The sequence below is a fragment of the Delphinus delphis genome, chromosome 13 (assembly GCF_949987515.2).
Source record: "Delphinus delphis chromosome 13, mDelDel1.2, whole genome shotgun sequence".
Lineage (NCBI taxonomy): Eukaryota > Metazoa > Chordata > Mammalia > Artiodactyla > Delphinidae > Delphinus > Delphinus delphis.
The window spans coordinates 54,091,383-54,114,537 of record NC_082695.1 but is presented as its reverse complement, the minus strand read 5'-3'; positions in this window follow the sequence as shown (position 1 = coordinate 54,114,537).

Here is a 23,155-nt window from a genome sequence, read left to right as displayed (position 1 = left end):
ATCTTCTTTTTTTTTTTTTTTTTTTTTTTTATTAATCTAGAAAATGCCAGCTCTGGTGTGCTTCCTTTCTGAAGTCCTCTGCTTGATCTATAGGAAGAAAATGTGTCTTCCTTTTGCACTGGGATGGTGTGAGAACCTCCCTCACAGCTCTGTTATTCTGGAGCTGTGACTGATATTTGTATCTCAAAGGAGGACCTGAACATCTTTCATCTTTGAATAACTTTCTATAGTAATAGGCACATATCACACATCAGTGTTATCTGTCATCATAATGTATATATGAATGAGCAGATCCATGATTGTGCAACTCTTGGCAATTTTCTTAATGTTTCCCAGTTTCAGTTTTACAAGTGTATAATACACATAACCCTATCTTGAAAAATATCTCAGGTATTAATAGTTCTCATATGCCTGTGGGACTTCATCTCACTGTCTGGAATATTGATTTTAAGTCTTGTGTTTTTTTTTTTTTTTTTTATTTTCCAAAAGTCTCAGGTTGACCATTGTGATTCCCCAGAGGTTCTGAGGTGTCTAGTGTGTCAGTTTCCATTACTCATGTCCTTGGTGACCCATCCACATTGTCATTTTTTATGTTTCTATCCAATTGTAAATCGTATCAGTTCATCCAAACAGAAGACTTCTTAGGAAGAATGGAAGAGAGAGAGCTCAGTCAATCTGTTAAGGTGTTTGCTTTAAGATAATGGAGTGAGGAAAATGGGCAGGTAATTAGACACTAATCCTTTCCGGTTTCTGAGGTAAACAGACTGGCTTCTTTTCCCTTCTTGATGAGGGGACATTTATGTGAAATTGTTCAACCAGCTTAATATCTAAATTTAATCTAGATAATTTCATTTACATAATCTGGATAGGTTTTAAACTAGGAGAGAGTATGGTTTCAAAAGAAAAACTCACATCACAAAATAGCATCTTAGGGCTTCCCTGGTGGCGCAGTGGTTGAGAGTCCGCCTGCCAATGCAGTGGACACAGGTTCGTGCCCCGGTCCGGGAGGATCCCACATGCCGCGGAGCGGCTGGGCCCGTGAGCCATGGCCGCTGAGCCTGCGCGTCCGGAGCCTGTGCTCCGCAACGGGAGAGGCCACAACTGTGAGAGGCCCGCGTACAGCAAAAAAAAAAAAAAAAAAAAAAAAAATAGCATCTTAAAAGTGTCTACATCCCAGGGATTTCTTATCAGGAAACAGCTGTCCCTGGGCATGTGAAGGTAGATGCATTTAGGAATGGTACAAATGTGTGTATGTTTCTCTTCTTCTTTGGAAATTCTTTCAGGATGCACTTGAAACCAAATGCACTTTGATTCATAAGGAAAAATATACGACATGTTACTTTACAAAATCTTATTAAATGATGATGTTCATCAGAAGTATTTATGAATCCCATTCCATTCCCCACTGTACAGGCCCTTTACTCACCTGGGATAGTTGAAATAAGTATAATAAGAAATTTTCATTGTTTTCTAATTATTGTCCTGGTGTTGCTTCTAGTGCTGGAGTTGCTTTTATCACCCCCTCCCCTTTTAGAAAGACTAACAAACAACACATTAAGCAAAGAGACTTGAAATGCCACAGGTCAGTGTGCTGTGTTTTCACCCTTTCCTTTGAGATAAAATATCCACATGATTGTTCCCTTCAGTTTGAATTTTTAACTCAGTACCAAGCCTTTGTATTCTTCAGAAATTCTCCCCTAAAGGACCTCTGCAGGATTGCCTGGATTTTGTCTCTCATAATCTTAACTTTGTCTTGGTCCTTAACATATGACCCTACGATGATGATCTTAGGCTCTTTTAAAAACATTAAAGCTGCCAACCCACTGCTCATTAAGTAAACAGAAAATACACTCTCCATGGGAGTTCTACAAATACAATGATTTGCAAGTTCTTCCTCCAACTCCCCCACTTCAGACCAAGGTTTTTACATTATTCAAATCTCCAATGCACACTATTTTTATTTTTAAATTTCTTTTTTCATTTGTGTGTCTGACGTTGAAGGTCTATAGTTCTTTTCAACATTCATGGTCTTTGGGCCCCTTACCAGTTCACAAAGGTATGCTATTGGAATTAATATTAACCATCAAAATTTCCTGAATTCCACTGACAGTAGTCATTGTGTAGTTAGCTTTGTTTAAATGCTTATTGCCTACACAGTTTTTTGGTTTTTAATGGCCTTCTATCTGTATGACCAAAGAAGCTATTTGATTAAAAACCTAACTGTTTTTCCATGGTGAAATTTCATATCCCCAAAAAAGCAGAACCAGGATCACCTGTTCACTTTTTTAAATACCATAGAGAACTGAGCAATGCATTATCTGTGATGTAACAAAATATGGAATTAAAAGTAATACATTACTTTCAAATAGAATAATTCCTTTAAAAGATGAGAGTCAGGAAATTTTTAGGGCTTAGATGGATGTGTTAGACTGGTTATACTTCAAAAGTTGATTACAGATTCCCAAGTAGATGGGGAAAGAAGACAGGACATTACAATCTGGCACTTATTTACTTCCTCACTCATTCTTTGACTCCATTACACATTCAATTTCATTTAAATATATTCTGAGAACTCACAGAAGACACTTTACTAAGTATTATGGGGACTCCCAATTTTCAAGGAAGGAAAAAGAGAAAAATAAAAAGAAAGCAGAAAAAAGAAAAGGAAAAACATGGGATGAGAATTAACATTTAATTGATTGAACCTACATTGGTGCTTTTGTTAATATTTTTAATAAGTTACTTTGTTCCAGATATGATTCTTTGTGCTTTTAGGCAATTAGGTCATTTAATAAAAATAGCTCCATTAAATAGCTATTATTATCACTACAATAAGAAGGTGAAATTGAATGTCATAAAGGTTATATGACTGGACTGTGACAGTCAGGATTTCAACCTTGGCTTTCTAGTCTAAACTCCACATGCCTGCAGACCACTTACTATTCAGTAGAAAACCTCTCATGTCAAACAAATAAACAATAAACAATGATTTATACCTTCTTTGCACTAGACAACTGAAATTTATTCATTTAAGCTGGTTTTGCTAATCAGTGTTACTTGTGGCCTGAGGGAACTAGACACTTGGAAATTGTAGTAAGAAGGGATAAGAGTCACTAGAAAAGTAGGACAAGGGGTCAAAGATAAATTTTGTCAGCTTCCCAGTTTTGACTAGTCAGTTATGATAAAATAGCCTCTTCTCATTCCCTTTACTCCTTATCTTTGGGTCTCCCTCAAACTGTAGTTGGTGAGTTCTCTCTTCTCCAACACACTCATATACTTAATGAACACTTAATGAATGTCTAATATGTACTGTGGATGGTGCACATCTACTCCTACAGGAGATGTAGATTAATGCTCAGGAAAACCTGGAATCAGAGTAAGCACTCAGGTTGCAGGCTCAAAATTAATACAGAAGTACATAGAGAAGAAGAATAAAGGTGGAAATAATAAGGACCCAGCTTCTTAACCTGCTTTTGTGACAGTGCCACTGAAATATGAAGTCTGGCTCCAGTGGTAAGAAGACAATTTTCAAAAGAAGAGCAGTAACATGTGCCTTTTGGTTCTTGCTTGTGGTTGTACTTCTTCAGTACAATGTCACTGAGTCAGTGACATTGTAACTGCTTTATGAGAGGAAGGAAAGAGAAGGCCTCTGGCCCTGAAGGAATTGCTATTGACACAGGATGGAGTAACTGGGAGAAAGGAAGCCAAGCAAAGTCAGTGACAAAAGGGGATCTTTCATTAAATACTCTTTGCAGAATCATGTCTTCCTTTCTGTCCTTGTGTTATCCATCCTCTTTCTGTACTTTCCCAGGTATGTGTTCTTCTTTATTTCTATCATCTGACTTCTCTTGTTCTCCTAACCCTAACTACCCTTCTTCATTGACTCCCCTGTATAGACTGAGTTGCCCATCAGGAAAAAAAGAAGTAAACCTAAAACAATAATTTACTGGGAACAATCAATTTTCCTAATCAGAGCTTGTTTACTGATAACCATATAAATGCACATGCTTGCACACACACATATTATTTAAATAGTCATGTGAGAACACAGGAGTTAGCTAGAAGCCAGATAGCAACTCTTTGTTCTAATTAGATGTGTTGATCAGTTTTCCTTCTAATATACACCTTCTTGACTTAATGCCTGTGTTCACTTCGATCCTTCATTCCATACTGACCTCCTACATACTTAACTCCATTGATAAAATGTCTCTCAGTCCTCAGAGGCCCAACTCAGAGATCAGTAAATATTTATTGAAAGGATTTGTTGAATGAATAACAATTCTCTCCTCAGAGATGAGCTCTCCTTTCCCTTCTTGACATGCTTAAAGATTTCACAGTCTACAGAGAAACTTCATGGAGGAGAGTAAAGAAGAATGCTTCTTGAATGCCATACTGATGGGGCTGGAACATCTGTCACTCATTAATCACATAAGTGATTTCACCTGACTTGTTTGGCTGTGCCAACCTTCCCACATTAAGGATGGCTGCTCATTCTATTCCCCTATCACTGTGAGCCCAAAAGGAACATCTGCCAATTAGAAAAGACATTGGATGATCATACAAGTTGTGGGCATTTGGGAATAATCTTCAGAACTTGGTGACAGATAAGGTTGAGAAGAGGAAGGAATAGAGGAGTCACAATTAATGGAGTGAGACACCAAGGAATAAAAGGAAGGGAGTGCTAAATCTGGGAATATTTTGGGTTGGGGTAGGGAAGGTAGATGATGTCCCTTCTTTCTATAAATCTTTCTTGGTGACACCTTTGAGTAAAGACATATAGAGCTGGATTAGTGGAATGGATGAGATCAGATCTGTAATTCTGATGATGAATTTAGTTTTTGTCTTTGTCCTCTTTTGCTTTCAGTTTTATTTAGACAGGAAGCCTATTGAACCGAAACAGGCATCACCTGCCCAGCGTAAAGAGCTGAGTGCACTGTAACTCTATATAAATCACCTTCTTCTTCTTCAGGATAATAACAATATAGATCATTCCTCTCTTCTGGGATGGAAAATCTCATGTTCATTTATAATATTTTGGACATCCAATTCAGTTTGCATCTTCATATTTAAACACCTTTGCATTTGCAATAATGATAATAATAAAAACTAAAGACGGTTGTCATATTTCACATTTGAGACATGGGGGTTCAAAAATACCCAGGTAGAATTTTCTCTTCTGTCACTTTACTATAAAGTATATGTATTATCAGGATGGTTTGCTGGATGTTTATTCCTTACTTTAACTAATTGGTGGAATTTATTCTCTGTTTTTGAAAGGAGCTTTCCTATTCTCCAACTAAAAATTCTCAAATTCATTGTTATCTCTGTCATGAGTTCATACACATTTACATGGATACTAGAAAAGTTTCCTAGGTTTGGAGAGGGTTTATATATCTTTGAAACCCATATAGCACCTCTAAATGATCTGACTATTTGAATTAGATTGATAATTGTCTCAAAAAGGGAGTTTTCTTATATCTCTGTGTATAAGATTATTTTTGCATAGAATAATTGCTCTGTAATTTTTTTTTCTTTTTCAGAATAATGGTTATCACTTAACTACCACAACGGTTTTAAATTATCAGATATTCTTAGCATATCTCTGTGTATTTATGAAGTCAAAATAATCAGTTTGTGAGAAGGCCTGTGAGTGATAATTTGATATCAAGTAGGCAAAAGCAACCTCTCATTCTATTTTACTGAATTGAAATCATGATTTCAGTCAAACATGGTATTTGTATATAAATATCCTTAATACCCTAGCTGGAAAACAAGTACAAGACTACTCTCTTTAAAATTTTATACAATGCGAGAACCATTTTGTAGGTGTCTAAGCATCACCAAAGCAATCAGTTTTGAGAAGGAAAAAAAAATTGTCCATTACTCTGAATTGTACATATCAACATATATATAACATTGATAAAACAATTGGATGATTCTTTTTTTCATTTCTCACTTGGCTAAGTAAGTAGTATGCTTGAAATATTCACATGTGTTTACTATTAAACATCTTTATAAGGTTCAGGTATTGTAAAATAATTAAGCAATTTGTCCCTATTTTTAACACTAACACTAAGAAACAGCATAGATCTGGAGGATTATAGTAAAGCCATCTTTTTTCAACCTCATCAGAAAAGATGAGATGATTTGAAGCAAATCAGAGAAACTACTGTATACCTCAGAGTAGAGATAAGATGTGGAGTGTTTTGATTATAAAATAGCAATGTGGCTTTGGTTTCAAAATTTTCCAAACTCTGTCAGATGAAAAACAATAGCTAACTCTCAGTTTATACTTCTCAGTATGTATATTCAACTTCCGTTGCAACTCAATTGCTCACTAGGAAAGGCACAACTGATGACTTGGGCTGTTTCTGTATCGTAGTGAAGTTGCAGCTTTATAAAGTGAGAACTGTCATTTTAGATTCTTACCAGGGAGGGTAAGAATAAATTAATATCTGTCAATTTCAATGTTTCCCCCTGTTTTATTGTTATTATAAACCAGCGGTCCCCAACCTTTTTGGCACCAGGGACCGGTTTTGTGGAAGACAATTTTTCCATGGACGGGGGTGGGGGTAGATGGTTCAGGCAGTAATGCAAGCAATGGGGAGCGGCAGGTAAAGCTTCACTCACTCTCCCAACACTCATCTCCTGTTGTGTAGCCTGGTTCCTAACAGGGGAGTTGGGGACCCCTGTTATAAACCATTCAGGGGAAAGGAAAAGTACAGTGTCACCATAGGTTCCTCAAACTTGAAGCTAAAGGTTAAATGAATTTCTCAGACTGAGTTCATTCAAAGGGAGACGCACACATATCTCCATGTAACACACAGATTAATCTGCATTTAGTGAACACAGCTTTATTTGGCAGTTAAGTGTTTGTGATTAGAATATTGAAAGCCATATATCTATTTCTTGAAAATATCAGGAGAAAGTTAACATTTATATATTTATGTTTATATTTATATATATAAATGAGAGAGAAAGAAAGAAAATAAAGCATATACAGCAGCACTAGAGGCTTTAAACTTTCCACGTGGGGTTATTTGGGGGGAATATTAGTGAAAATCATCAGCTTTACTGTCCTGTCATTGTGCACAGAATGTTTATGATTTCAGAAACATGCATAGATAGAATGTCATCCCTGGAAGAGACCTGAGAGATTCTTTACTTCAGTTTCTCTTTCTTCAACCAGAAAAACTAAGTTACTTGCCAGAGTTCATGGATCTGACTAAAAGCAGACTGTGAAATGGAATGCATTTCCTTGTTCCCAGGTCAGCATTCTTTTCCTTGTACTGAGTAGAGATTTCTATCTTTGACTCTAGAATTGTTAAGACATAAGATGCCCATATAAAAAGGGAGCACTTTGCACTATTCTTCTTTAAGATTTTGATGTAACATAACTTTGCAGATGTTTTTAATTATGACAACTGACTAGCAAACAAGTTCCTGAGAGAATAGGATGTAGAATAGACATCTGGTTAATAAGAATTCTAGAAGGAAGGAGGAGGGAATACTTATTTTTGCTTTTATTCTAAATGCAAGGTGAACAAACTGATTAGTGAAGCCCTGTGCTTTTAATATGGCACATAACTATGGTGTGTGTGATAATTTATATGCATGTGTGTATTTTCTGACCAATACAGAAGAACAAAGCACTACCGTTAATTCTTTTATTTATGTGCATACTACAGGAGTCCATTTAGCCTTAAGTGTCCCTTTGAGGAGAGATTGTATAATGGCTGCACACTACATCCAACTATATTTAAGAAAGCTAGGCTACTGGTTTGGAACATACTGGTATATAATTGTCTAAGTTTAAATGCTTTCATCTGTCCTGTGGCTTTATTCTTTAAGGTACTCTATCTACTTCCATCCCAATCAGGGTATTTGTGGATAACAAGTAAACTAATTTACCTTTTCTCAGTTTGATCAAAGTACCCAAAGACAGTGTAAGGACTGACTGTCTGAGTGAAATAAGTAGACGTCAGTAAAGGACTACCTGTGATACAGCCTTTGTTGTCTAAGAATCAAGTATAAATGAACAAATACCACGTGGTATGAAGCTGTGGTTCTAGCTTAACTCAGTTCAAGACATGAATGTGCATCAGAAAGGAAAATAAGAAGAAAGAAATATTTCCAGAAGAGCTCCACTCTGGCTATTTCAGACTTCTTTGTGGAGTTAATCACAAATCTCCAGCTTCTTTGATCCAGCTAATTACATAGTACCTCTGCTCCCTGTGCAAAATGAAGGGAAGAACCCAATCCTGTAGATTGCAGAATTGTGTCACCTTATGAAATAAAGTGGTGGTTCCTTTTAAAGCTGAACCTTGGTTCTGGGAAGTCCCCACTGGGGAATCCACATGCTGTCTCCTGTCCAAAACCCTTGGGATGGCTTTCTGTTGCAGAGCCTCCTTCATCGATGCCTGACTCCTTCCTAAAGATCTAAACAGGGAGTTCAGTTCCTGTTCCTGCCACTTGCTACCCAGGGATGATGCATAGCTTTTTAAAAACAGAGTCACTCTAAAGATTAAATGAGAAAAAAAGTAAAAGTGCTTAGCACAAAAAGCCTAATAAAGGGTAAAGGGTAGCTTCTTGTAGTGGAATCATTTCCCTCTTTACATAGCTGCTACCTCTCTTCATTCTATATGGGCTCCTTTTTACCCCATTCCAGCTGGGACGGTTGATGCACTCTTCCTAATTCTTGTCTTTTTTGCTCTGCCAAGAATATGTCCAAGCCCCTTTACATGCAAATTAATTTATAGCAACTCCTTAAGGAGAAATTATCTTGGGAGGCAGAAATTATCAAAAAATCTGGGGACCTAGGGATTTAAAAATTCTCAGATATGTTACTTTCTGACATTTACAAAAAAGTACTCTATGGCATTTCATACCTAACTTTCATTACTCTGTTGTGATAACAAAGCCATTTTGAATAAGAGTATGCTTTTAAATTGTTGAGCATACTACGCAGAAGAGATTTAGTCATGGTCAGGTTAGTTGTATTTTGGAATATACCAAATCAATTATATTGATCCTCTTCCTTGATCATCATAGAATCTCCTTAAGCATTTGTGGACTAATAGCAATCAAGTGTTCTTTATGTTCAACAGAGCACTTCTATTTCAGTGCAATTCCAAACCACTATCTCACCTCAATCAAGCATCTCCCCTACTTGATTGGGTAACAGGATCCCTTGGGGTTTGTTGCATCCTTTCCCCACTTCAGACAATAAGGATCATTTTTCAAGGAACCAACAAGAAACATGACTGAATAAATAAATATCTTTGGAGTGCTACAGGGAATCTGCTGACTCTCCAACCTAAATAAGGCTGGGACATAGAAATTGTAATAGAGCTGGCAGGGAAAACCTTGAAGGTAGACCAAAGCACCCCTGGCCTCTCTTTATTGAATCAGTTAGTCTTTATATAAAGGTTGAGGCTCTGGGAAACTGAACAGGTAAGAAGAGGGGCTTTTGTGGGGTATTGGGTATGGGGTGGGTATGGACAGGGTGGCTTCCTGGTGGCCTTGGAATTGCCCTGACAAGTGGTTGCTTGTTGTGTCCATTTGAAACTTCCTTCCTTGAAAACAGAGAATACAAACCAACTTCTTACTTCCCCAAGAGTGCAGCATGAAGTGAATGTGTTAGCTCTTCACTCGCCTTTCCCACCTGCTCCTCGTGAGGTCTCTTCTTCCTGGCAGAGTTCTGTGACTGATTTGCCTTTATTTCTTGGCAGCAACCAGCATGTTTCCCTGCAGCTCAGCAGAAGTGCACACCTGCTGCCTCCTGACTTTTGACCTGGAGACCAGCCTTCCATGGAGGTCCTAGGGCAAGTTCTGCCCTCTGTGGGTCCCCAGGAAGATGACAGAGCCTGAGATGACACGGATGGAAGTGTTATTGAGGAGCTGAGAATTCATGACCCAGGGAGTCAAGACAACGCATTTGAAGTTTTCAGCCGCTGCAGACATTGGTATTGCATTAATAAGAAAATAGGATGTGGTGATGGTGAAAATATAGCAGACAAAATACAAAGTTTTTTTGAAGTTTATTCTCCTACAACTGGTTAATTAGGAGTAGGAAGAACACTCTGAAATGCTTGAGTTCACAGACCTGCAACTATTAACCTTAACTTTATAATATGCCAGGCAAGAAAATGAGATATTATAAAAACTCTAGGGGAAAAAAACGTCATTTGAATGAACTTTTAAACTTCAAAAACAACACACACAGTATTTGAAATTCCAACTTTTAATTTTGTGTTTAGTGGACAATATCAATGTGTTTCTTAATTCATGCTATCCCTGTGTCCTCAGGTAAATGCTCCATGAAGGTAAGGACAGTGTCTGATTTGTTCATTTTATGTCACTTGGAACTGAAACTCAGAGACAGCAACTAGAAAAGAAGAGAGCATTTGGCAGGGAGAGGTGAGAAGCAGGTGGGCAATGCAGCTCTCTAGGGCCCCTGGGGCTGCCTTGTAAAACAATGTCTGCCTTGTTTGTTTGCTTCTGTCCAAACAGGAAAGGTTACACCTAATTTACTCCTTCTTAGAGCAGCCCTCAGCTTAGAAGGGGCTCGGTAGATTCAATAGTCATTGAATGAATAGATAAATGAGTAAAAATCACCCTTTTTGTAGATGGAAGGACAATCACTTACATTAGCCTCTCCCAGTCAACAGAGAAGCTGGTCCTCAGCAACATTTTAAATTCCTTGACTTTAGGGAGATTATTTGTCCAGATTTCTATCTCTGAGTGCTCCCCCTTTTTTTTTTTTTTTTTTTTTTTTTGCAGTACGCGGGCCTCTCACTGCTGTGGCCCCTCCCGCCATGGAGCGCAGGCTCCGGACACGAAGGCTCAGCAGCCACGGCCCACGGGCCCAGCCGCTCCGCGGCATGTAGGATCCTCCCGGACCGGGGCACGAACCCGCGTCCCCCGCATCGGCAGACGGACTCTCAGCCACTGTGCCACCAGGGAAGCCCTAGTGCTCCCCTTTCTTTTTTTTTTTTTTTTTTGCGGTACGCGGGCCTCTCACTGTTGTGGCCTCTCCCGTTGCGGAGCACAGGCTCCGGACGCGCAGGCCCAGTGGCCATGCGCTCACGGGCCCAGCCACTCCGCGGCATGTGGGATCCTCCCGGACCGGGGCACGAACCCATGTCCCCTGCATCGGCAGGCGGACTCTCAACCACTGCGCCACCAGGGAAGCCCTCTCCTTTCTTAATCGTTATCTGTTTTCTTTCAGGTACTCAACAGCTTTACCTGTTTCTTCTCATCTATTATCAAAGTCTGTTCACTCACTAAGCTCTGAAATCAGTCTCAGTCACTTACTGAGAATGGAAGTCACTTTGTTTCTTCTCACATGGTTATTTCTATATTTTATTTTTGGATTTTTCTCTGTGCCTTCCCATCTCCCTACAGTATACTTGGTCTCAAATTTTACTGGCCTGCAGTCTCTTTTTGGGCAGGTCTTGAAGCAGTCTTATCAAACTCAAGTCATATATTAAATCAGTAAAAATTTAGAAGATAATGACTTAGTGCTGACTTCCTCTCTGACTCTTTTGCAGTAAATCAGATTCAGATGCTCCAGTGAAAACCATGTGCCTCTTACAAACCACTCTGTTTCTTAACCCAAGCTACCCCTTTCTTGCCTCTTAAATTCCTAGCATTTCTGCACACAAAACATAAAAAATAAACAAACAAACAAAATTTTTAAAACTCTTCAAACACTACCTACCATCTACCAGTTCCTCAAGTAACATTCAATTCATCAGCATAATCTTTAGATTCCAAAACCAAAATCTATTTCAAATCTCTCCACTTCTCTTATCAGTAGCCAACCAAGAAATCTATGTATGAACCCATCATGACACTGATCTCACACAAAGCCATGCTCATGCTGGTCCAGTCTATCCCTCTAATGTCATATCCTCCCAATTTCCTCATTCCTCACCAAGCCCCAGCCATGAAGACAACCAACACTTCCTAGAACAAAAACAAGCTCTTTCTGCCAACTTATGGTTACCAGAGGGGAAGGGTTGGGAGGGAGAGATAGTTAGGGAGTTTGGAATTGACATGTATGCACTACTATATTTAAAATGGATAACCAATAAGGACCTACTGTATAGCACAGGGAACTCTGCTCAATATTATGTAACAACCTAAATGAGAAAATAATTTGAAAAATAATAGATTCATGTATATGTATAACTAAATCACTTTGCTGTACACCTGAAACTAACACAACATTGTTAATCAACTCTACTCCAATATAAAATAAAAAGTTAAAAAAAAAAAAAAGGTCCTTCTCACTCCAAGGTCTTTGTAAACATTACCTATAAACTGGGACACTAGTTCCTTATCTCTCCACCTAACACCTTTCTTTCTTCTTTCAGGTTTCAGGTTATTGTTTTACCATCCCAGAAAAATGTTCCTGTATCCATACCAATTCCTTTGCCTCCTTTATTTATTTTCTATCACTAAATTTGGTTTCATCATTTTTCTTATCCATTGTTTGTCTTCCCCACTAGAATGTGAGCTCAATGAAGACAAAATAATGTCTGGTTGTTCAACACTTATGTCACCAACACATAACGTTGTGACCAGCACAGTCAGTGTTCAATAAACATTTGTTGAATGAAGAAATAGAAGAATGCGTGAATAATATTAAAATCTAACTTTCTTTGGTGGGTATTTGTGTAAGTTTCCCTTAATCTGCACCACTCAATCTTTAGTCTTCTAAAACTAAGTATCTCATTTTATAACCTCATCCTGGAAGAATTCACACACTCCTCTATTAATCCAACAAAAACATCTTTCTTATAAAACGTAATGGTTTTCAACTATTTTTACATTTTTTTCAGTTCTGAATAACTGTATATTTAGCTTGACAAATGAGTAAAGTATACTTTTGCCTATATATAACCATTTAAGGGGTATAATTTATGCATAATTATTTAAGAGTACACTCTTTCTCTCACGTGACACACTGCTTAAAATTACTTTTGTAGAGAAAGAATACAGGAAGAAGGAAAGGGACAACTAATTGCCTTTGGAACACATTTTTGTGCCACATAAGAACATTGGACTTTTGTTTGTTTCATGGAAGATGCATCCAGTATTATTATAACAGTTTACTCAAAAGGAAAAGGCTGTGTATTTGGCCAAATCACAAATTGTATTGTTTTTTATTGTCATTAACATAGTTGACATTGATAGGGGAACTCACTCCAATTGTGAAAAGAAAGAAAGGAAGAAAGAAAGAAGGAAGGAAGGAAAAAAGGGAGAAGGAGGGAGGGAGAGAAGGAGGAAGGAAAAAAGGAAGAAAGAAAAGAGACAGGCTTGTCTGCTGCATTCCTTCTTGCTGTTCAAACACTAAGGAAAGAAAGAAGAAAGAAAGAAAGAAAGAAAGAAAGAAAGAAAGAAAGAAAGAAAGAAAGAAAGAAAGAAAGAAAGAAAGAAAGAAAGAAAGAAAGAAAGGAAGGAAGGAAGGAAGGAAGGAAGAAAGGAAGAAAGAAGGAAAGATGGAGGGAGGGAGGGAGAGAGGAAAGAAGGAAAGAAGGAAGAAAGAAAAGAGAGACAGGCTTGTCTGCTGCATTCCTTCTTGCCGTTAAAACACTATACCCCCTTCTTGAAATTCTTCTTCCCCTAAGTTCTCATTTTACAATGTGATTCCATGAGACCTTGCTCTCAGAGAGTACTGAGGTAAATTGCGGTAACTTTGGCATCAGGAAACGCTGAGTTAGAACATCAGCTGCTCCACTTACCAGCTGAGTGGTTTTAAACAGTTTTGTCATCTATAAAATGCTGTTATTATACATATCTTCTTGAATTGTTTATGGCAATTAAGTGAGATAATGAATGAGCAGTAATGGTACAGAGCCATAAATGTGGTATACCTTCATTAATATTTACCTATGTTTATTGATAAATATACTTCAATGTGGAATCCAAACACCAGAATTGTCTTTACCAAAATAACTGATAATAATTCTCGGGATACAAAGCACCACCATTCAATGTTGTTGGGGTGAGGATTGAGATTCTTTAGGTCATTTCTTTCTTCTCTGTCCCTTTTAAAACTTTCTTACTTATTTCTCAATGTCCTTCTCTATACATGACTTCAACCTAAATTCATGCAAATAATTAAGCCCAAAGCAGAGTTTGTTTCACCTAGTGGGTCATTCACACATAAAATGTAGTTATTGGTCTAAACTCTTACTTAAGAAGTTGCATATTTGACTACATGGGTGGACCAGAGTTGACTGTCAATCACGATTGTATGTATCATTTATTCATTTGGAAATTTTTGCTGGGATGATGGAGATTCTTTGTCCAAAAGCAGGAGACTGCATATACAAATGTTTATGGCTGATGTCCCCAATTTATGCTCTTTTCCTATTTTTCTTTGAGCAGAGATAGAATGAGAATGACAGTGCAGGATAAGCCAAGCTGTCATTCATTTATAGTATTTAATTGAATGCACTGTCTTTGTATTTTATCTGTTATTCCTGGCCCCTAGGGACACTGGACAGTATGAGGTTCTAAGTCACAATTCCATTCACTAAGTGTGTGCTGGAGCTTGTAATGAGTTTGTCTAAAGCCTTTCACACCTCTGTTTTCCATAGAAGGTTCATTTATCTTTCTGAAACAGAACAGAGCTGTTTTTAGATTTCCCTGATTTCCACAGACAAGACACTCCTGGGAGCCTGCTGTAGGAAGTGTTCTCTAAGGCACATTTTTAACTGACTGGCTGATAGGGGACTAGAGAAAAGCAGCCAAAAGCCCATGTCCTATATGCTTCATCCCAGCCTCAGAGTTATTAATTGTACCTCACAGCATTCTCTTTCCTCTAAATACACGTCTAACTCATTTATTAAAACTTCATACTAATTACTTCCATTGCATCTCTCGATGGGTTGGTTCCATATGCAATATATTAATTACTCTCTGCAAAGACTCTAACATAAATTCCTCTGGTGTCTGTCCCTTATTGCTTCTTAAAATCATGCCCCTTCATTTACTTACTTGGTGATAACTTATTCTAGTTGTGTTTCCTCTTGTTCCACCTTCATCTTGACACAGCAATCATATCAATAGGAGAGATTTCCAACAAAGTATTGACAAAAGTGTGTTCACATCCTTAGATACATTCCTCTATTTCAGCAAATCATAAAGTATGCTGGACATTTTTTGATAAGCTGCTGTCTGTCTAGGTCTTTGAAGCATTATGGACATGAGTAACTGAGGCTGAAATTTGGGTCAGAAAAATTCAACACAGTTTTCGTCCAGTATTAGTAAAATAGTGGGAGGCTAAAGCATAAAAGGAGGGAGAGAGAATGAAGACAAGAGGAAGACAAAAGTGAAAAAGGAGAACTCTTCCTGACAAGTAATGTCCCATACATTTTACTCTTGAAAGCAAGAAAAAGCTGTTGAAAGTCCTTGGAGTGGTCAGAGCACACCACATATTCTCTGTCCAAGGTGATAAGTATCACTATAAACAAAATTGGAAGAGCTCAGCTCTAGCAATGGAGTGTGAATGAACAATTATGCAATTATTCACTTCATTTGTGCCTCAGAAAAAATAAATGGCATTTAACTCAGATAAAAAGTACATAGACTTCCTATTGACACAAACTAGATGTTTACATTGATAGTACATAAATAATTTTGGAAGATTGAGAGGCAAATCTGTATTTCTCTTAATTGTCCATATGGTTTATAAATGTGACATAATTTTTGATATTTGGAAACTTTGGAATATTTGGAAGGCCACTGTTTTGAAGACTTGATTGCCATTTATTTTCTAGTAATGCAGGTTGAGCTACAAATACTATTTCCTGGAGAACAAATAGTGGTTGGTCAGCATATGACAAGTAGTCCAGAGGGTGATCTAGCCAGATTAGCATGGAGAATAAACCATACTTACTGTTCCCATTGGCTTCAGTGACACATAACAGTATCATGGTCCATCACTGCACATGAACAGAGAAGTACAAATACCAGATAAGTCCAATCTTCAAGAAAATATGACATTTGAGAACTGAAGATATATAAAGGCACTAACTAGGAATCAGAACACATGGGTTCTACCCCTTATTTAACTCAATCTCTCCAAGCTTCAATTTTATAATCTGTAAAATGAAAACAGTGCCTGCCTTACCAATATTTTAAGGATAAGTTATTTGATGATCACAATACTTTAACACTAGGGAAATGAGTAGTTATAATTATCATCATCATTCATATTGGTCAAATTGGCCACTATATTAACCCTATATTTATGTTCTTTTTTACCCTTTATTTTAGAAGTACAGGTGTAAATTGTTTAATTCCACACATCTATTGTTTGTATTCTATTCTATTCTACTTTCTGATATTTTCCTGATGAATTAACTATTCTCATTGGGTACCTGAGGCCTATAAATTAATCTTGAGAAACCTAGAAGCCTTTTGGCAATATTTTAGAGCACACATTTAATTACGTGGAAATAGTCTTCTCTATCTGTTCTGTGAAATAACTAGACATCTAAACCATCTCCCCAAAGATCTGCATCTCAAAGCATGAGCCTGTCTTAAAGGAGCCCTTCATAAGAACTTGGGTCTAGAAATGGGATCACTGGTGCTTTATTGATGTTATATGCCCAAGGCAGCATTCTAGAGAGTTTTTCTATGTTGTATTTCACTATTATAACTCCATCACAGTCAATGAGCAAGACAGACTCTTGGCTTTTAGGCTTGAAAATGAAGCTTCTTGATTATTTATGTTTTTAAGATGTTATTGAGTAATTCAATTTAGTAAAGAACTTTGATGTATTCCATCATTATGACTGTAAATCCAGGTGGAAATACCTAATAAAGCGGCCATTAACCAACTGTATATGGTGATGTAAACTATGCCACTAGCTGAACTTCCCATTACCAAGAGTAACAATGTGGAGGCAGAAGAGATTATCTAAGTAGGGGCCAGCCATGATCATAAAGAAACCATTGAAACAAGGATGTTCCTGTACCCAGTGAAAATATGTATGCATAAGGCATCAGTCCTGAAAGGTAAGTATGAAGGAAAGATTTGATATATTGCATTATAAAATTAGCAGGATAGATTACTTTCACACTGCGGACATTGAGCATGTGTGGAATGTAGCAGCTTTTAGTGATGCTGTTTTGTCCCACAGAGTTTTCAGTTATTTTGCCCTTGGCAGCTCTGGCACCACAGAGGGCTGAAAATCACACAAAAGAAGCAAAAGGAGCTTGTGCATCAGCCTATAAATACACCCAGAAAAGGTTCTGGCATTACAAATATTTGGGTCAGAAGTCATCACTCAGCTTTATGCTTTTGGGAGATAAAAAGAAAGAATTCCAACATCCTAAACAAAACAGCATGTGGGATATTGGAGTAACGGACAAAGTCTAGACGGCGACCCTGGAGACATGGATTCCAGTGTTAGTTCTTCCTCCAGACTAACAAGCTGTTAGAGACTCATCACTTTACTTTGGGTCTCGGCTTCTTCTTAGTTGAGGAAAGTCAGGATTGATAAAGACAGAGCTTGTGTGCTGTCTTTGCCTTATCCTGAACCAAGAAAGATATTATTAAGTAATCAATTAAAAAAATTTGAACCCAGATGTGACATCACAGTTCTCTACACAGTTTTCACAAAGCAGCTGCTTGCCAAGTGAGCAAAATCGGGATATGGGAGGAAATTCTTAGGGCTGTAATATAATTAATGACAGGAGAGTATGATCTGGCTCTACAGTCTTTTCAGTTCCCAGTCTTTGTAGTTAGAATAATTACTCAATCTATTATCCACATGGAATTAGAGGGTGTTTCCCTCTGTGCCCTGACAAGCTGACATTGGCCCATTTCCTGTCAATGTTTTCCCCTCTCTCTCCTCTTCTTTTCACTCTTAACATTCCTCTCCTTTTCAATAACCTCTTCTGTCACTGGACACAGGGTTCCAACATCTCTGACTCAGAAAAAAAAGTCATTCTTTTATTTTTGCCTAGGGAAGACAATATGGCTCTGTCCTAAATATCCTGAAACATTTGAATATTACTCACCATTAGGTGGCTTTTCTACATTTCTTAACCTTCAAGACTAACAGACCAGTACTGGGCTAAATTCTGTGGGAAATTGAGTCAGCTGAAAGCATGGTCTCTGACTTGACAGAGTTTATAATCTAATAGAGGAGAGAAAAATATATACAAAACAGCCCCAAGGAAACATAAAGTACTATAAACAATATACAATCTTTAAAATAGCATCCAGCCTGCAAACTGTTGACAGATTAATCTTCCCCAAGCACTGCTTTTATCATGTCCTCTGCCTCTCAACAGCCTTCACAGCCTTATTTCTTATCACATTAAGTCCAAACTCCTCTGCTGTTTTCCAGGACCTCCTTAATCTGGCTTCACCTGTTTTATCCAAATTTATGTCCCACTTTTTCCTCACCAGGCCAGAATGTTTCCAAATCTTTGGTGGTGTTGTCTTTCCCAGCTTAAATGTAGGAAGTATGGCCCCAATCTTACTTTACCTTACAGCTCTTCTTCCTTGAAACTAGTTCTTGATGGAGCAGACCATATTGCTCTTTCAGTTATTTAAGTACCAGTACAGTACCTATAGGCTTTAGATATTTATTTTTGAATCTTCGGTGCTTCCCTTATTAACTGAGCAACTGTGAACTGAAATCTCTAAACTAACTCCCTAAGCCTGTTTCTTGAACTATAAAATTGGGATGCCTTGTAAAATTACTATGATAACTAGAGATAATATATTTAAAGGACTGAGAACTGGGCTTGGCTAGTTACCATTAAACCAACTTTTATTTTTTTTAAACCACTACGAAAATGAAAAAGTAGAATAACGGAAATGTCAAAACTGACTGTTAAGCTACTGTGTCCATAATTATTGACACATGAGCAAGATTATACATTTCTTAGATTTAGAGGATAAATATTTTGGGGACTACACATTGCCTAGCAGAGATGCTTAATATATACAGTCATCCCTTGGTATCTGTGGAGTATTGGTTCCAAGGCCCAGAGGGGATACCAAAATCCAAGGATGTGCAGGTCCCACAACCAGCCCTCCATATCCCTAGTTCCGCATCTATGGATTCAACCAACCAACCACAGATTGTGTAGTACTTTAGTATTCATTTGTCAAAAAATAAATCCAAGTATAAGTGGACCCATGCAGTTCAAATGCTTGTTGTTCAAGGGTCAGCTGTATTTGACAATCAGTTAAAAATTCAAGTTTTCAAATTCAAATTTGAGTGGCAGTAAAATGTAGTGAATGAGAGGCTCTACTCTGGAGCAAGTTTCCTTCATTCAAATCCCAGCTCTTCCTCTCGTTTACTATGAGGTCATCTTCAAGTTACGTAAACTCTCTGTGCCTCAATTTCCTCATCTATAAATAGGGACAAAAGTACCTATCTCCAGGGGTTGTTATGAGGATTATGTGAATTAAAATTTGTAGAGTCGATATTTGTAATATATTATAGGATGTTTGTGCTAAGGATGGAGATTAGTAAATAGTAAACATTATATCAGTATTTATTAAATATACTTCTAAACATATACTACTTTCCTTGACCAGCACTGCAGTCCTTATATCTCTTCTGACTCTCTTTTTTTCCATTATCAACATATAATTATCCTGTACTTCATATTTGACCTTTGATAATAATTCTTATAAATAAATGAGGTAATTAAACTAAGTTTGGAAACAGAAAAAATGCACAGATTATTTGATGGCCAGCTTTTTCCAGAATATCAGAGTTATATTACAATTTGTATGGGAAGTGTAGAATAGAACATATTGGCCCTCACTAGCATATAAATTTAGCTCAGACAATAAAGATTTACTGCAGGAAAACTTGGGGTGAAAGATTAAAACATTCCAGCAAGTACTCTTCAAGGCTTTGTGGGATGTGGAATCTCATTTACCACCTTCTAGACGGAAGCCATTGTTTGGCACTTCATTTTTGTTAGATCTAGAGTTCAGGTAGTATCCCTTGTGACTCAGTCTCACAAGAGTAAAGGCTGCCCCTCTGTAGGTTGCCAGCAACCCCCACTCTGATATTCTCCACTGTGGTCACTGGATTCTCCCTCCTTCTTTCTACTAGTACCACTTCTCTAGCAATTAGCACTTAATTCACTTGTTTTTATCTCCTTCTCATGATTTCTTACTCATGGCTTCTGCACACTACTTGTTCTCTCTGGATCTCATTGCCTTTGTGTCATGCTACCCTATTGCCCCTTCTCTCTGTGTCTTATACTCACACAATCCAACAGAGTTGAGTTCATGGCTAGCCCCATAAGATGTCTTTCTAGGCAGTGCTCTCATGCCCAGGTACCACATAGGCTGTTGGACAAACCATAGGAGTTTCCTGTGGGTCAGTCACCTTTCACCCCCATAACCATCCACTGTACATAAAGTGGCAGGGTCAAAAGTCACAAACCATTCCAACTATGATTAAGAGTTCCTCCAGTGGAGTCTATAGGCTCAGAAAGCACTCAGAATAGCATAGGCTTCTCTTCAGTGCAGCTAGACTATCAACTTCTACTGAGAGAGTTGGTCATTGAGAGGCTGAGACATAGAAGCACAGGTTTTGATCTAGGTAGGGACACAGGGAATTCTCAGACATTCTAGGAGGAAAATTGGTTTTCAGTATACATGGGTTAGCTCCCTCTTGGAACCGGATCCATGCAGAAGAAAGCAGGTGATTTTAGGACAATATAATGGAGCGTTAGCCTCTTAGATCTAGTGAAGGATTCTAGGCATTTGGCATTCTTAGAGAGGAGTTACAGAAAACTAACCTGGCCACCAACAGCTCTTGCTGCCACATTCTTCCTTTCTCCATCTCTTCTTCTTTTATTTTTGTATCCTTTGGATTTTATTTTTTAATGTGTATGGTTCTAAGAACCAGTATTCACAATTTTTTCACAACCATATTTTATTTCAACAGTAAAGTATATATCAGGCTTCTGTCAGTTAGTTTAGACATTAAAAACATTTTTCACAAATTAGAAGTATAGCCAGTATGTTTAAGAGCATCCTTAAGAGAAGGAACATCATATCACAAGATGAAGTGCAATACATTTACATAAGAGCATGAGTCAGCTGGACCAAAGGCACACAAAAGACTGGAGGTGCAGAGGGCAAACTGAGTAGACATTGTCTTTCAGGAGACTGGTGTGTAAGGCAGTTCCTTCACCTCTATGATGAGTCTTGGGAGCAGTAAGAGCAGTCACCTGGTTCTTTGGGAGCTGAATAGTTTCTGGACATGATCCTCCAAGCCAGGAAATATCAAATACATCCAGCCTGGAATGCTGTACCTTGCTGCTACTTTGTAAAACTGCTCTCTAGTTTTGAACTAGAATATGCATGGCCATGGAGAAATAGGAAGAAAATGCAAATTATTTTATTTTTCAAAATAAGGTATATTTGCATAATAATATGTGGTGTTGTGAGTGCCAGTTCTGGCTCTGCCTTCACAAGCCACATGAACTTTGGCAATTAACCTCTCACCTCAGTCTCCAGGAAAGAAAAGAGAACTAACTAAGTTATTTCTGCAGTTCTTCTCGTTTCCATAGTACAATGATTTCATCAATTTTCAAACAAAGAGAGTTAAGATAATTCTCAAAAACTCTTAACTTTAAAATGAATTTTAAGGATACTACAATGTGACAGTACTTTGTCAAGGTTCTGCTGAGTTACTTCATGTGCTCCAGTGGCTTGGCCAATTTTACAAAAGACTGCAGCAACTTCAAGTATTAGACTTCAAGTGTCAGCATTTTTTCCACTTGAAATTCTAGGTCCATATTAGGGCCATCATGCCAAACCAGTTTCTGAAAAGACCTTCTCGCTTTTGTATGTCTCTCTGTGTATACACATAGGTGTCTGTGTGAGAGTGTGTGCTTTGCTGATGAGGTGGATGAGGGAGTGTAGAGAGGAAACGCGTCCAGGAATCTTCCTGGAAAATGGCACACCTTGTTAAAGGAGGAGGGAGGATGACTATACACAGTCTCATGAACTTTTGTGGCTGGAAAAGGAGCCCAGAAACACTTAGCCTGGCAATTTTGACTCTACTTGCCATTATTCAAATCAACCATTTAAAAAAAAAAAGTCAAGGGGGCAAAAACACAGTTATATTCATTGTCTGCACATCTGGTGGTGGAAGGATAAATTTTTTAAATGCCCTAATAAAAATTAAAGGCAAATGGAGTAAAATCCAAGGAAAATGTTGGTTCTGTATTACAATCTCCTCGTTTACACCAGCTCATTCCAGATGCACAGCTGGTTGCCCTGCAACAGCCACTGTAACTCTGTAAAAGCCTCCCTTGTAGGCTACACAGACTGTCTGCTTGACATCCCCAGTAGTGTCTTAGTTCCTTTTTACTGTTTCCATGTTTATCCCAAGGAAAAGTAAAAAAGGAGACAAATATACTACTTCTTTTTTTTTTTTTGGAGAGCACTTGTGCAGTGAGTCAACGTATATATATATATATATATATATATATTTTTTTTTTTTTTGGAGAACACTTGTGCAGTGTGAAGCAACATATCTACAGAGCCTAGTGCTTCAGCTGGGAACTATAAGACTATACTACATGCCATAGCTTTGGCCCAAATTTTATAGCTCAATAAATTTGGGGTTTCTTAATGGATCTTCTATAAAAGATTAAAATTCATTTATAAATATTGATTCACAGTCTATTATATTAGGATTAACTACAGATTAACAATAAAAACTATGTTAAAACAACATTAAAGCCTTAGATTCAGATCTTTTCTGTCTGGCACAAATTATCTTCAGGCTTGAGAGCAAAAGAAAAGAACAGAGAAGCTATTATTTTGTTTGAGAGAGAAAAAGAGTAAATCTCCTTAAAACCCTGGTCCAATATACACCCTGTTAAAGGGTCCTCTGATGAATATTTCTTCCTCTCTGGCCAGTTTCAGACTTTGGCCACTGAGAGGAGCAAGTATTATTTGAACAAGAGTGTCCTGATTACAGTTTAAGGGTAGTAATAAAGACAGCGTCACTTATTTTTAGGTTCATACTGCCTAGAATTGGCCATTCAACTGAACTTGTTTACAAAAAAACAAAAATCTCACACAGTCTACCTAAAGGGTAATTATTTTCACTCAACTGACTTGTCAGCACCA